The following is a 12,764-nucleotide window of genomic DNA, read 5'->3' as shown; positions in this document are numbered from 1 at the left end:
TGTTGGCTTCCCCTCTCCTTGATCAGGCATGATCTTCTGGCCAATATCTGCTTCCTCTTCATCCAAAAATAACTATCTTGGAATCACTCATTCAGCTGGTTGCCCAGGGGACTCCGATGGAATCCCATTGAACAATTATTTTCTATATAAAATATTAACGTTCACTAACTAAATTCGCCGAATTTATAGTGACCGCATTCTCTGCTATTTCATGAAAGAATTATCCTCGATTTCTTTTTTTTCCATTAGTTCTGCCTTCCATCTTCGCTGTTGATATACACTGATCAATCAATTATAAGGGTACATTAAATTGGCATTACAGCAGCATGTGCTACCATTCTTATCCACCGATATATTTGTATGTTAATCCCCGAATTCTATAACTTACTCCAAAAACCTGGGAGCTGAATAGTTCATTTTCCTTACCAGCGTGTGTTTTAGTTTAGTGTGTTCCGTCCAGTGATGGATTATCTCCCTTGCCTCCTACACAACGCATGTCCAGGCTGCAGTCAAGTGAGGGATTGTTGGAACTGAGTAACACCGTACTCCCACAGATATTTATCTGCATCAGTGCCGTGGATCTGGAAGATTACCTTCATTACTGTGCATAATATAAATTTCAGACCTCTAATTCTCCTTTGTCAGACAGGATCACCCGTGTCCAGTGAAAAGACACCTTTTTTTGTCGTTCATTCAGTGTTTCCAATCAGTGACATCACTGTTAACACGTCGGTCCGGCGTACTGTCTCTGGAGCAAATTTTCTCTGTCTCAGTCATGGTTGACGTTATCGCAACGAAATTCAATATTCTCGTCATGTTGAATGAGACCTGTAACACACGGCGGGTATGTGCGCTTCTTTCCAGTGAAAGTCTTCAGTTATTTTAAGTCCATATTTTCTATTTTTTTTTTCTAGATCGTGCAATCCGGACTCTCAGTTTTTTTTGTCCTCAAGGCGTGCATTTTTCCTCACCCAATGTTGTTTCAGAAAAAGTGGAGAAGGACAAGCACTCGGATATTTTCCTTTCTTTTTGACTTTTTAACTAAACTACCCTTTTTCATAGGATGAGGGAACTGAGAATTACCCCGTTGATAGAACCTGTCCGAATATTATTGGAACAGTTGTTCCATTCTCAAGTCACCCAACTCTGGCCGTCATGTAGATCTGGTACTGATGGTGATAATATTCCTGTTTCCCCTCCACCAATTTCAGATGATTAATACAGTCCCACCCACATTTTATCTGTGGAAGTCAGTAGTTTGTACAATGATGGACTTGGTTTGCCTATAACTTCAAACAGCCCTGCAGAAGCTTCGATTTAATAATGAAGGTTTGTGTATTCTAATCACCACACTTTGTCCTGAGCAATTCAGAAGCCAGACTGACCTCAGAGTCAAAGTAGGTTTTGCTCTGTTGTTTCGTCTTCCACTTTTGTTGGGCTGCCACAAAGCTGTCCTCGTTCATGGACTGTATTATTGTTGTACCCACACTTCTGACATAACCCAATTAATTTCGTGTTCTAACACATTACATCCTAACAACTCATCTAAACCTTTCACGTCCCTTCCATTGATGAATTTATAAGTGGAGTAAACTATTGAAAATGCTAATGTATTCCATATTATCATCAAAGCATAATGCTGTCCCATGTTGTTGCATCATTTCCTTTCCACACTTACTCTTGATTGCGGTCTCCGGAGTTTATGAAATATCCGTTTGATCCCTAAAAATGCCATGACATCTTCCATTATCTGGGCTGCGAAATTTTTGCCTTAATCAATTTGCGTACTCCGAGGTAGTCCCCGTCAAGTTAATATCCTTTTCGAAAGAATTTTTGCAGTGGTCTTTGCTGTGTCTGTCATAGCTGAGAATGCTTCTTTTCCTTAGTCCGTTTCGATACTCCGAACTAGAACCAGCAACTGAATATTTATTCACCCACGTCATAAGGCTATCTATTATTACCTCTGTATATCTGTATGCTCCCGGGCCGGGCGGTAAGAAAAATAATTTAATATATTTGTAAAGTAGTCCAAGGCTCTTCTACTGGCTTGGTGTGTTGAAGGCCTGTTTTACTTACATTTCTGTGAGGACTAAATTGTACACAAAATCAAGCAAGTTGTCAGAAAATATCAACATCATACTTCATCTTAGGCACCAGCCCTTTTTCTTGATCTTTTCGGGGGGTGCGTTTGTTTCCCTGGTGTCCCCATGCATTATGGTACCAGCGGGTCATCTGGTTTCTTCCTTCCTCTGGAACCGACAACTCCATCTTTGACAGATAGTCTCTTCTGTTCATTGTATATTTTAGACCCTGGCCCTACTATCTGTGTGTGTGTGTGTGTGTGTGTGTGTGTGTGTGTGTGTGTGTGTGTGTGTGTGTGTCTGTGTGTGTGTGTGTGTGTGTGTGTCTGTGCGTGTGCGCGCGCACGCGTGTATTTCTTCAACTTCTTGGCTCAATCCATAATCGTAATCTGTTGTTCCTTCTGCCACCCAGTCTCCGCAATCCGTGGCTGCCATTTCTGCCAAAATAAAGCACCTTGCTCCACCAATTCGTCAACCTTTCTATTTCCCTTCATGAATTCATATTTTTTCCCTTTGCCTCCTTAAATATATATTGTAATTGAAGAGCAGATGCGAGGAGCTTTCGACCCTTTGATGCAAGCCCTCTCGCTGCCCACAGAGACAAATGATCTGTAAGGATGTTGCTAACTCCGTAAGATCAGATTGCATGGCTGACTCTGGTGAAAAAGTTCCTGGTTCTTTAACCAGATGTGCTGCAGCTGCCAATTCCGCTGCCTCGGCACTCATGGGTTTCGGTAACTTTAATGCTATAGTATACATTTCCTGGCGAATTTCATCCTCTACAGATGTGCCTCAGCCAGTTATCCTCTCACCACCCTGTACTGATGAGGAACCATATACAAACAATCTGTGCCTTTGTGCCTTTGTTCTTAGTCATTAATTAATCTGATATTTCACCCTTTTCTTTTTTTGTTTTTCATACAAACAGACCCTAGAGACCATTTGCTATCATTCCCTGAGACTCATTTTCATTCCTTGGTGAAGCAGGTCAACGGTTTTCATTAAAGTTGTGTTTATACCCTTTATAGACAGTAGACAATAGGTGCAGAAGTAGACCATGCAGCCTTTCGAGCCTGCACCACCATTTTGAGATCATGGCTGATTAATTACTATCAATACCCGGTTCCTGCCTTGTCCCCATATCCCTTGATTTCCCTATCAATAAGATACCTATCTAGCTCCTTCTTGAAAGCATCCAGAGAATTGCCCTTCACTACCTTCCGAGGCAGTGCATTCCAGACTGCCACAACTCTCTGCGAGCAGAGGTTTTTCCTTAACTCTGTCCTAAATGACATACCGCTTATTCTCAAACCATGTCCTTTGGTACTGGACTCTCGCAGCATCTGGAACATATTTCCTACCTCTATCTTGTCCAAACCCTTATTAATCTTATATGTTTCAATCAGATCCCCTCCCAATCTCCTTAATTCCAGCGTGTACAAGCCCAGACTCTGTAACCTCTCTGCGTAAGACAGTCCGGACATCCCAGGAATTAACCTCGTGAATCTATGCTGCACTTCCTCTACAGCCAGGATGTCCTTCCTTAACCTTGGAGACCAAAACTGTACACAATACTCCAGGTGTGGTCTCACCAGGGCTCTGTACAAATCCAAGAGGATTTCCTTGCTCTTGTACTCAAATCCTTTTGTATTAAAGGCCAACATTCCATTAGCCTTCTTCACTGCCTGCTGCACTTGCTCATTCACCTTCAGTGACTGACGAACAAGGACTCCGAGATCTCTTTGAATTTCTCCCTTACCCAACTCTACACCGTTCAGATAATAATCTGCCTTCCTGTTCTTACTCCCAAAGTTGATAACCGCACACTTATTCACATTAACCGCCATCTGCCAAGTATCTGCCCACTCACCCAGCCTATCCAAGTCACCCTGAATTCTCCTAACATCCTCATCACATGTCGCACTGCCACCCAGATTAGTATCATCAGCAAATTTGCTGATGTTATCTTCTATGCCTTTATCCAAATCGCTAACGTAAATGGTAAACTGCTGTGGTCCCAATACCAAGCCCTCTGGCACCCCACTAGTCACCACCTGCCATTTCGAGAAACACCCATTCACCGCTACCCTGTGCATTCTATCTGCCAACCAGTTTTCTCTCCATGTCAATGCCTTCCCCCGATGCCCTGAGCTTTGATGTTACCCACCAATCTTCTATGTGGGACCTTATCAAATGCCTTCTGAAAATCGAGGTACACTACATCCACTGGATCTCCCCCGTCTAACTTCCTGATTACATCCTCGAAAAACTCCAACCGATTAGATAAGCATGATTTACCCTTGGTAAATCCATGCTGGCGCGGCCCAATCCTATCACTGCTATCTAGATATGCCACTATTTCATCCTTAATAATGGACTCTAGCACCTTTCCCAGCACCGATGCCAGGCTGACAGGTCGATAGTTCTCTGTTGTCTCCCTCCCTCCTGTCTTAAAAAGTGGGATAACATTAGCCATTCTCCAATCCTCAGGAACTGATCCTGAATCTAACGAACATTGGAAAATGATTACCAGTGCATCCGCAATTTCCAGGGCCACCTCCGTTAGTAACCTAGGATGCAGACCATCTGGACCTGGGGATTTGTCAACCTTCAGTCCCATCAGCCTTCCCATCACCGTTTCCTTCCGAATGTCAATCTGTTTCATTTCCTCTGTTACCCTATGTACTTGGCGTATCCATACATCTGAGAGATTGCTTTTGTCTTCCTTAGTGAGAGCAGATCTAAAGTACTCATTAAATTCTTCTGCCATTTCTCTGTTTCCTATAACAATTTCACCCAATTCATTCTTCAAGGGCCCAACATTGTTCTTAGATATCTTCACATACCTAAAAAAGCTTTTGCTATCTTCCTTTGTATTCCTGGCTAGCTTGCGTTCGTACTTCATTTTTTTTCTCCCCGTATTTTCTTTTTAGTTAAGTTCTGTTTTTCCTTAAAAACTTCCCAATCATCTGTCCTCCCACTCACCATAGCTCTGTCATATTTCCTTTTTTTTTCCTTTACACTAATATTTATTGCTTGCAACAGCAATGTCCATCTAATAACTCTTCAGTGGCTTACGCAAACATTTTGAATCGTTCCATCTGCCGGTAATTGTATGGGCGTGTGTTCTGTCAGTACTGTAGGTGGATTAGATCCCAATATGTAGACGAAATATTGTAACGTTCAGAGAACGCTAACAGATAGTTTTCATAAACAATACCCTTCTGTTCAACTGCTGAGAGCATGCGTGATGTATACACTGCTGGTCTTAACTTCCCATGCGTCTCCTGTAACAGCACAGCTGAGAGGGTGGTATATGTTGTCGCCACTTCGAATGAGAATCGTTCATTCCATTAAAGAAGCTGCCTTACTGAAAAAACCATCAATGTGATACCTACAGCAGCATGCCAGCCCCGGAAGGTACCACAGCCATCTCAGTTCTCGGGGAACAGGCAGTTTCATAACCGATTCCAAGCTGTCGAGAGTCAATTTTCTGCACCTTCTGATCATTGCTCATCTCCTCCGGTTTGATCCACACATCACCCATTGTGCATATTCTATCTTCATATTATCCTAGCGATCTGTAAGTTGTGTCTGTATTCATGCTATTTGCATATTCCAAATCATACAATTTATTGGTTCAAAACAAATCAGAGTCTGGCCATATAATCACTCCCCACTATATGTTGCTAATACCTGAGTTATTCCACCAAATCTATAGAATGCTTCAACACTATGTCTCCTATTCTAAATTTCACTTATACAGTATGTCCCACTTGTTTATGCCCTGTGAAACCACGTAGGATAATTTTACATTGCATCTTGCAGTCTGCTCCGCTTCTGATTTTTTTGCATTAGTGGTGTTGACGGTGTTTTCGAGATCTGGCAGTGTCCATAACAAAGTAACAGGGTGTCTGAAACCCTTCCACTAACCAGAGGTCGTCCGATTTCATCCTTCCTTTTGTCACACACCCTTGCTGCTGAGGACTGCTACGGTCTTTGGGGCTCAGCGTGCAATTCCCTAGATGGCAGTGTGAATCGAGTTATTCTGTAACCTCCGTCTTGCTTGCCCCTTGAAGGAAATACAGCTTTCCTCTGCTCTTTCACGTCTCAGGTTTGGGCATTATTTTTAATGAGCCCCCTTTGATCACAGTTGAGGCATTTAATTATTCCAACTTCAGTTCGCCCTGTTCCTAGCCATGTTCCAGTTCCTCTGTCCTTTGTTGCCCTTTGATTGTGTGCCAGGGAGGTCCCCTTCCCTCATTTCTCCAGACAGGCTGATATGTAATATACATCACCTACCTATTAGAGAATTTTATTGGTCTTTGCATCTCCTTTTCCACGCTCTACTCATGTTCCTCAAGACCCATGCCTCAGTGTGTGTGGGTTCCAGTACCGTTTTATATTCATCGGTACTGTGAGATGCAACTGTCCTCACGGGTTTATTTAAGGCTTCTGCTCTTACATGTTCCAGCTCCAATGCTGTTCCTTATTCACCTTGGAACACAGTCCATAAACTGGATGCAAATGCAGTGTGATGTTGACTGCTCCTCTCGTAATATTTGACGAGTGCTTCTATCGGGTCCCCTTTGTCAAGACCCATAAACAATTATTATTGTGTCCTTCAAATCAACACCAGTTCCCCCATCATTTCGTTGCATATCTCGTGAAGCTGAGTGTATATTTGGATGCAAGTACATTATAGTTAATTTCTTTTCCTCGGAGTCATCTAGGGCATGTTTTGCTCTCTGATGGTTGGTTGATTGGAAAAGCTCTCAAGGATCGTATATATTTAGCAATATCTTTAAGCTGCTGTACCCCGAACGGTGTGGTTTATGCATGTTCTGATTTAATTTGCTCCTCCTGCTGCCCCCTCTCTGACAGTAGATCGATAGTAGCATTTATAGCCCTTTTCCCTTCACAGCGACGGTGACCGAAAATCTCCTCATATTCCGACCATTTTCCCAACACGTATTTATGAAGGCATTCACTCCAATTACACAAATCCAAATCCTTTGTAATTGCAGAGTCTCCCGAATTAATCATGCTGACCGGGAAACCGTAGCCACCCAGCCCTAAATCTCTCTTTACCTCACCCACGTGTTCTGACACTTGTCCCCCAAAGAACAAAGAGATTTACCCTCGAACCCACACAGGGACGTAAATTCTGAATCACCCCGTGTAATAATGATCAGTGAGGTACAGAGAATCTGTATTTACAGACAAATAACTTGGATTGTCTCAGCGTAGGTTCATAGACTCCCTATCTGTGTGCACCGCAGTAGAATCCCTGACTCACCATGATCTGTTAATGATGAGAAAATGTATTAGCCGACCTGACCCTTGAGTCTTCTCCACCTACGTGTTTTTTCTCCATAACCATTAATTGGACTACTATGCAAAAATATATTCGAATTCTGTCTTAAATACAGTGGAAAGCAAAAGTTTGGGCACCCCTAGTCAAAATTTCTGTTACTGTGAATAGCTAAGCGAGTAAAAGTTGACCTGATTTCCAAAAGGCATAAAGTTAAAGTTAAAGGTTGTGCGTGCGGGAATGACCGGACGGCAGTCGGGTGATTGTTCGGATTGTATTGAAAGGATGTTTGAATGAACCCTTTATTTTACAGTAGGATCTAACTATTTGCAAATGTCTGCTTTAATTCGTTGAAATAAATTTGCAGGAACGTGTGGATATCAGAGACTGATTCATTTTCACCTCTTAAAGTATGGGGGCCGCAATCACCCGCATCTGGATTCGCTTTGTTCTTTAGCATAGTTGATAAGGATTTTCACTGTCGCATCGGCCTTCCCTTGCTCAGCCAGTCCTGAATCTAGTGCAGCCAGGTTTCACTAGATCCCAAGCGATCTGTCGTTCTCAATGCGTGCTCCATGGGAACCCAGTCAAACACCTTAACAATTAATATACATCAGCTCGACAGTTCTGTCTACATCTACCGAATTTTTACTTTTTCATGAAAATTATTCTGGCCCATACGGGTCGACCTGACCTCACAAAGCTATGCTGACTATCCCCAACCAGGATGCGTTTCTCCAGATACCTATACATTCCGTCTCTAAGAAGCCTTTCGTATAGCTTGACCACCACTGACCGAAGACTCATTGGCCTGTAACTCTCAGGACTACATTATATTTCTTGAAAAAAGGAATCACATTTGCCATTCTCTGTGGCCAGTGATGACACAAATGTCATGTCCTAAAGCTCAGCGATATCTTCATTCGCTTTCTCTGATTAACTGAACTACATCCCTTGTAGCACCGGGGAAAGAGTTATTTTCATGTTTTCCCTCGTAATTCTGAACGTTTGCGTGTTCCTGCACATCTGTCCCCTACTAACTCTTCTAGGTCCATTTTTAAATTCCTCCTGGCTACACTGTGTCTCATCATAGCCCTGCCTGATCCCTTTGTCCCAAACCTTAGTATATTTATTTCTACTTCTTGAAGAGGTGTTCCTTATCTCTTACCAACAAGAGTTACTTTAGGGGCCTCCGCCTCAATGAAACACGCCTATACCGAAACCCAATCTAGTGTTCCATTAACTATCTCCATAGTTCTGTTGAGCATTTGAAGGAACAAAACCAGTCCCAAATTTGGCTACCAAGTTCCTACCTAATAGCATCAATTAAATACTTTCCGTACTGTCTGCTCCTGTCCCACTATAACGTATTAGTAAATGAATCGTTGTGAAATGCTGACCCGCGGAGAGATCTGTTGGCCGACCCGTTTCACTTTCCAGTAGTCGATGTAGGATGGACGGTTCGCTAGTCCGTCTGCCCGCTCATTGTGATCAGACTCATTCTCGGACGTAACCGAGAATTTCTGTTACATCGAAACCTTTGTAAATAGACGAAGTGCCCATGAATATTCGTGAAGTTTAATTTGCCTGTGACAACAACCGTGTCAAAATGGCACCAGTCCAAAATTTATCTCCTTGGCTGTCACTGTCTCTGCTCGTTGTTTTCGTTTTGGTGAAGGCAGCTCTACAGAATTCTCCCAAACGTGTGTCGGTTCCCTTCCTACTTCCGAGTTTCAATCACAGTCTATTAACATACAATTCCATCACAGTGTCCTCCCTTTCGCATCTGTGACACTACCACAATTTCCCTGTGTTTAAAAGGCGTTCCCTTTACTCCCTTTTACCCGACTCGGAACATTTTCAAACATCTGAACTCCGAGATGTCCGGAAGTCCTTCCTCCCTTGAGATTGAATTGACTTTATTTACTCCACATACATGAGGAATATATACATTTTCAGGCTACGTCTCCGTCCAAATAGACAATGTGCAATCCTAGAAATTAATAACTGTAATAAATAGAACAGTCAACGTAACATAGGAAAACACTGATATCAGCGTGAGTTGATCAGTCTGATGGCATGGTGGCTGAAACTGTCACGGGGCCTGTTGTTCCTGGCTTTTATGCTGCAGCACCGTTTCCTGGATGATTGTCAACTCTCTGTGATAGTTTCGAATTCGTTCATTTCATGATGAGCAGAGACATGAATGCTTGAATTTATGACATATTTGCAAAATCTACTCATTTTCAAACTGTTTTTTTCGAAACTTCACTGAATTGCAATTGGAGTGGGCGTTATCTACACAGATGACCATTTAATGTAAGCACATAATTCACTCCATTCTTCAATTCTTGCCTGCATTTCCTCTGCGACAGTGTATAGATAGAAGTATTGGTGCACATACTCAGAATTTGCAACATGAACCCAAATTGTTGCAGTATATATACCGGGGAACTCAAATATTTGTCCTCATAAAAAAAGTTTTCCACTTGCCATTTCAGGGAATGAACTACATAAGGTATCCAAAATGAAATGAAATTTGCAGATATTGCAACACAATAAAATCATCGATTTTTTTACGGTTTTCCACCTCGGCATCGTTCTGATTATCACTGCTGTTCCGAAGCCCTCTGCGGACTCTATTTGCCGCAATGATATGTCTCACTGTTAACCCATTGAACACTAGAATTAAGCCGATTGGTAGCAATGGTGTTAAAATGTTGTCCAGTAATTCGTATCCTTTCCACGCAGGTAAAGTGGCGTATTCATGTGTGAAGGCGCAACGCCACGGCATGTTGTCAATAATGACGTAAGGTTCAATGGCAAAGTAAAACGGGACACTTATCCCGCAGCTCACTATAATCACGGTCAACATAATCACCGTTGTTGTTCTCTCAGTGCAGTATCGCTCCCCGAGCCCTCGACAGCAGATGGCGATGAAACGATCGAAGGTAAAGCCGACAGTAAACCAAAAAGAACAGTCCCTGGTTACAACAAATAATGCAGTTGTCACAGCGCATACAGGAGTGATGAGCAGGGATCTAGAATACTTGTAGATATTGTTGGTCTGTTGCACTAAAGCAACAACTATAACCACCATCAGATCCGCTGTAGCCATTCCAACCAGGTAACGGGTGATGCATTTGGAGAGTCCGCATTTTCCCCGAGATAGGATCACAATCGCCGTTAAATTAACTGGAAGAAATTAGAAACAAAAGAACATTATCGTCAGCTGCAACAGTGCGAATGCGCAGTATTCCTCCAGTACTGTGCAGGGTTTGCTTTTTGGAAGTGAAGAGCAGAAATTCGATCTGTACCGGCCCCATCGGAAGACTCCTGCTGGAGGACCACAATGGACCGCTGACCTTCCGACAGTTTAGAGCGAGGCTTCTGATTTCCACGAGTCACCTACCGGTGAGCGGTCGATCGCTCCAGCAAACATCACCATGAACAACGCCATTTCCATTTTCAGAAGTGAAACAACTATAGGGAGTATTTGAAGTGAAATTTAGGAGGTTTCCAGCATAAATTATAATTTATTGACATATGGAACAATAGACCTGCGTGTCGATTTTCGACTGGCCGGTCATTCGAAAAAGCTCCCAATCTGGAAAAACAATCACTGTCGCATCAGAAAGCCGACCAAGGTGCAACTATGAAACTATCGGCAACAACATATTTGACAAAAGAGAACTAAAAAAAAACCTCATATCGGGAAAATATGGAAACTGAATTAAAAAATATAGATTATCTGCTTGAATCCTCAATTTTGGAAACACTATTCAGGCGATGGTACCATCTGTGCTGTTCCCCAAACAGTGCTGCGGAACGGAAGCAACAGGACTGCGCTATACAAAAAGTGATCAGTATCTTACCAGGGACACCGATCGCTACAATTGCAGGATAGAAAACGCTCGCGACGTAGTAAACCGCTGGATGCCCCATATTCTGTTCGACGCCGCGTTCAAAGGTTTGTATGGACCGGTGATCGGGATTACAGGGTTATATGTAATTCAGAGTAATTCCACTGAGGAAATCAGTGTGGTTATCTCTTGAGTCGCATTAGGCAGAACCAGCTACACAAGCACTGACATTAAATTGTTTTGTTCACTCTGTCACAGTGCCATGAATTCGTATCCCCGAGGGTGTTACAATGTATTAAATTATAAACATAAAATAACATGAGCGTTGCCAAATTAATTTCCAAGAACCAGGCTTCAGCTGCTGAAAAGGGACATTTTCTGATCTGTGTTGTTTCTAACAAAGGCAATCGTCCCGAACAATCAAAATCGACAATCACTTTCCAAGAGACTTATTTTGACACATCGGCGGTGCACATTCGCTTCCAAAGCTGGGGTCGGGACATTAGCTCGGCAAGTGAAATGGAGTAAACCTTATCGATGGGGAATTTTTCTCGCTTGTTCTCGTCATTTCCAGTCACTTGAATGACGAAAGAGTCAATAATAGGTCATCACATGTTTCACAATTAAAAACGCTGTACGTATGTTCTTCTAAGCATATAAACGACGTCGAGAACAATATTCAGGGACATTTCATTGTTATGGAGGATGAACAGTTCTGATGGACAATGGGGTGCAGAGTTGTTTATATTCCCCCCCCCCCCGGGAGAATCACAAACCGTTATTGTTTCTTTCTTTGCTGCTCCTGAGAGAGAGAGATGAAAAGAAAACATGCAAAAACATCTGCTACAGATAAGAGAGGGGAGAGAGGCTTGTTGATTCACCGTATTTTGACTTCTGAGAGAGTTATTAATCTTATACCATTCTGTTCATTTACATTCCTCAGTGGACAGCCGGAGTGGGCTGGTTTGATGGACACAGCCATTCAAAATTGATTGATTGCTGAGACCCCATGAGTAGGGATAAAAGTGAGGTCTGGAGAGACACCCTTCAGACACACCAGGAGACACACTAGTGGACGCTGATTGAGTGTTGGAACCCGCGGGAAGGTTTCGGGCTTCGTAGCCTGAACCAGGAGGTCGGTCAGTAAAGCTCACAGTTTTATATCAGGGCCGGTGGGGACATGCCAGATTGACGAGTCCACCACTGAAGAGCGGTTAGCTGAATGACAGAAGGGTCATGACTGAATGACCACAACGACACGACGGATCATTACGCAAAGGAAGGTTTGCCTGACTCTAGCTGTTACATCTCGCTCGCTCTCTCTCTCTCTCTCTCCGACGATTACAACACAACCATATCGACCTGAGCACGCATGAACTGAACTGAACTTTATACTTTCCTATGACAATTCATTTATCCCTAGACATCGATAGAGCTTGTTTATTATTGCTTATTATTAATCCTACACTTTTAGGTTTATTATTGCTAACTTGTGTTATCTATATA

Source organism: Hypanus sabinus, unplaced genomic scaffold, assembly GCF_030144855.1.
Source record: "Hypanus sabinus isolate sHypSab1 unplaced genomic scaffold, sHypSab1.hap1 scaffold_180, whole genome shotgun sequence".
Taxonomy (NCBI): Eukaryota; Metazoa; Chordata; class Chondrichthyes; order Myliobatiformes; family Dasyatidae; genus Hypanus; species Hypanus sabinus.
This window is presented reverse-complemented; position numbering follows the sequence as displayed.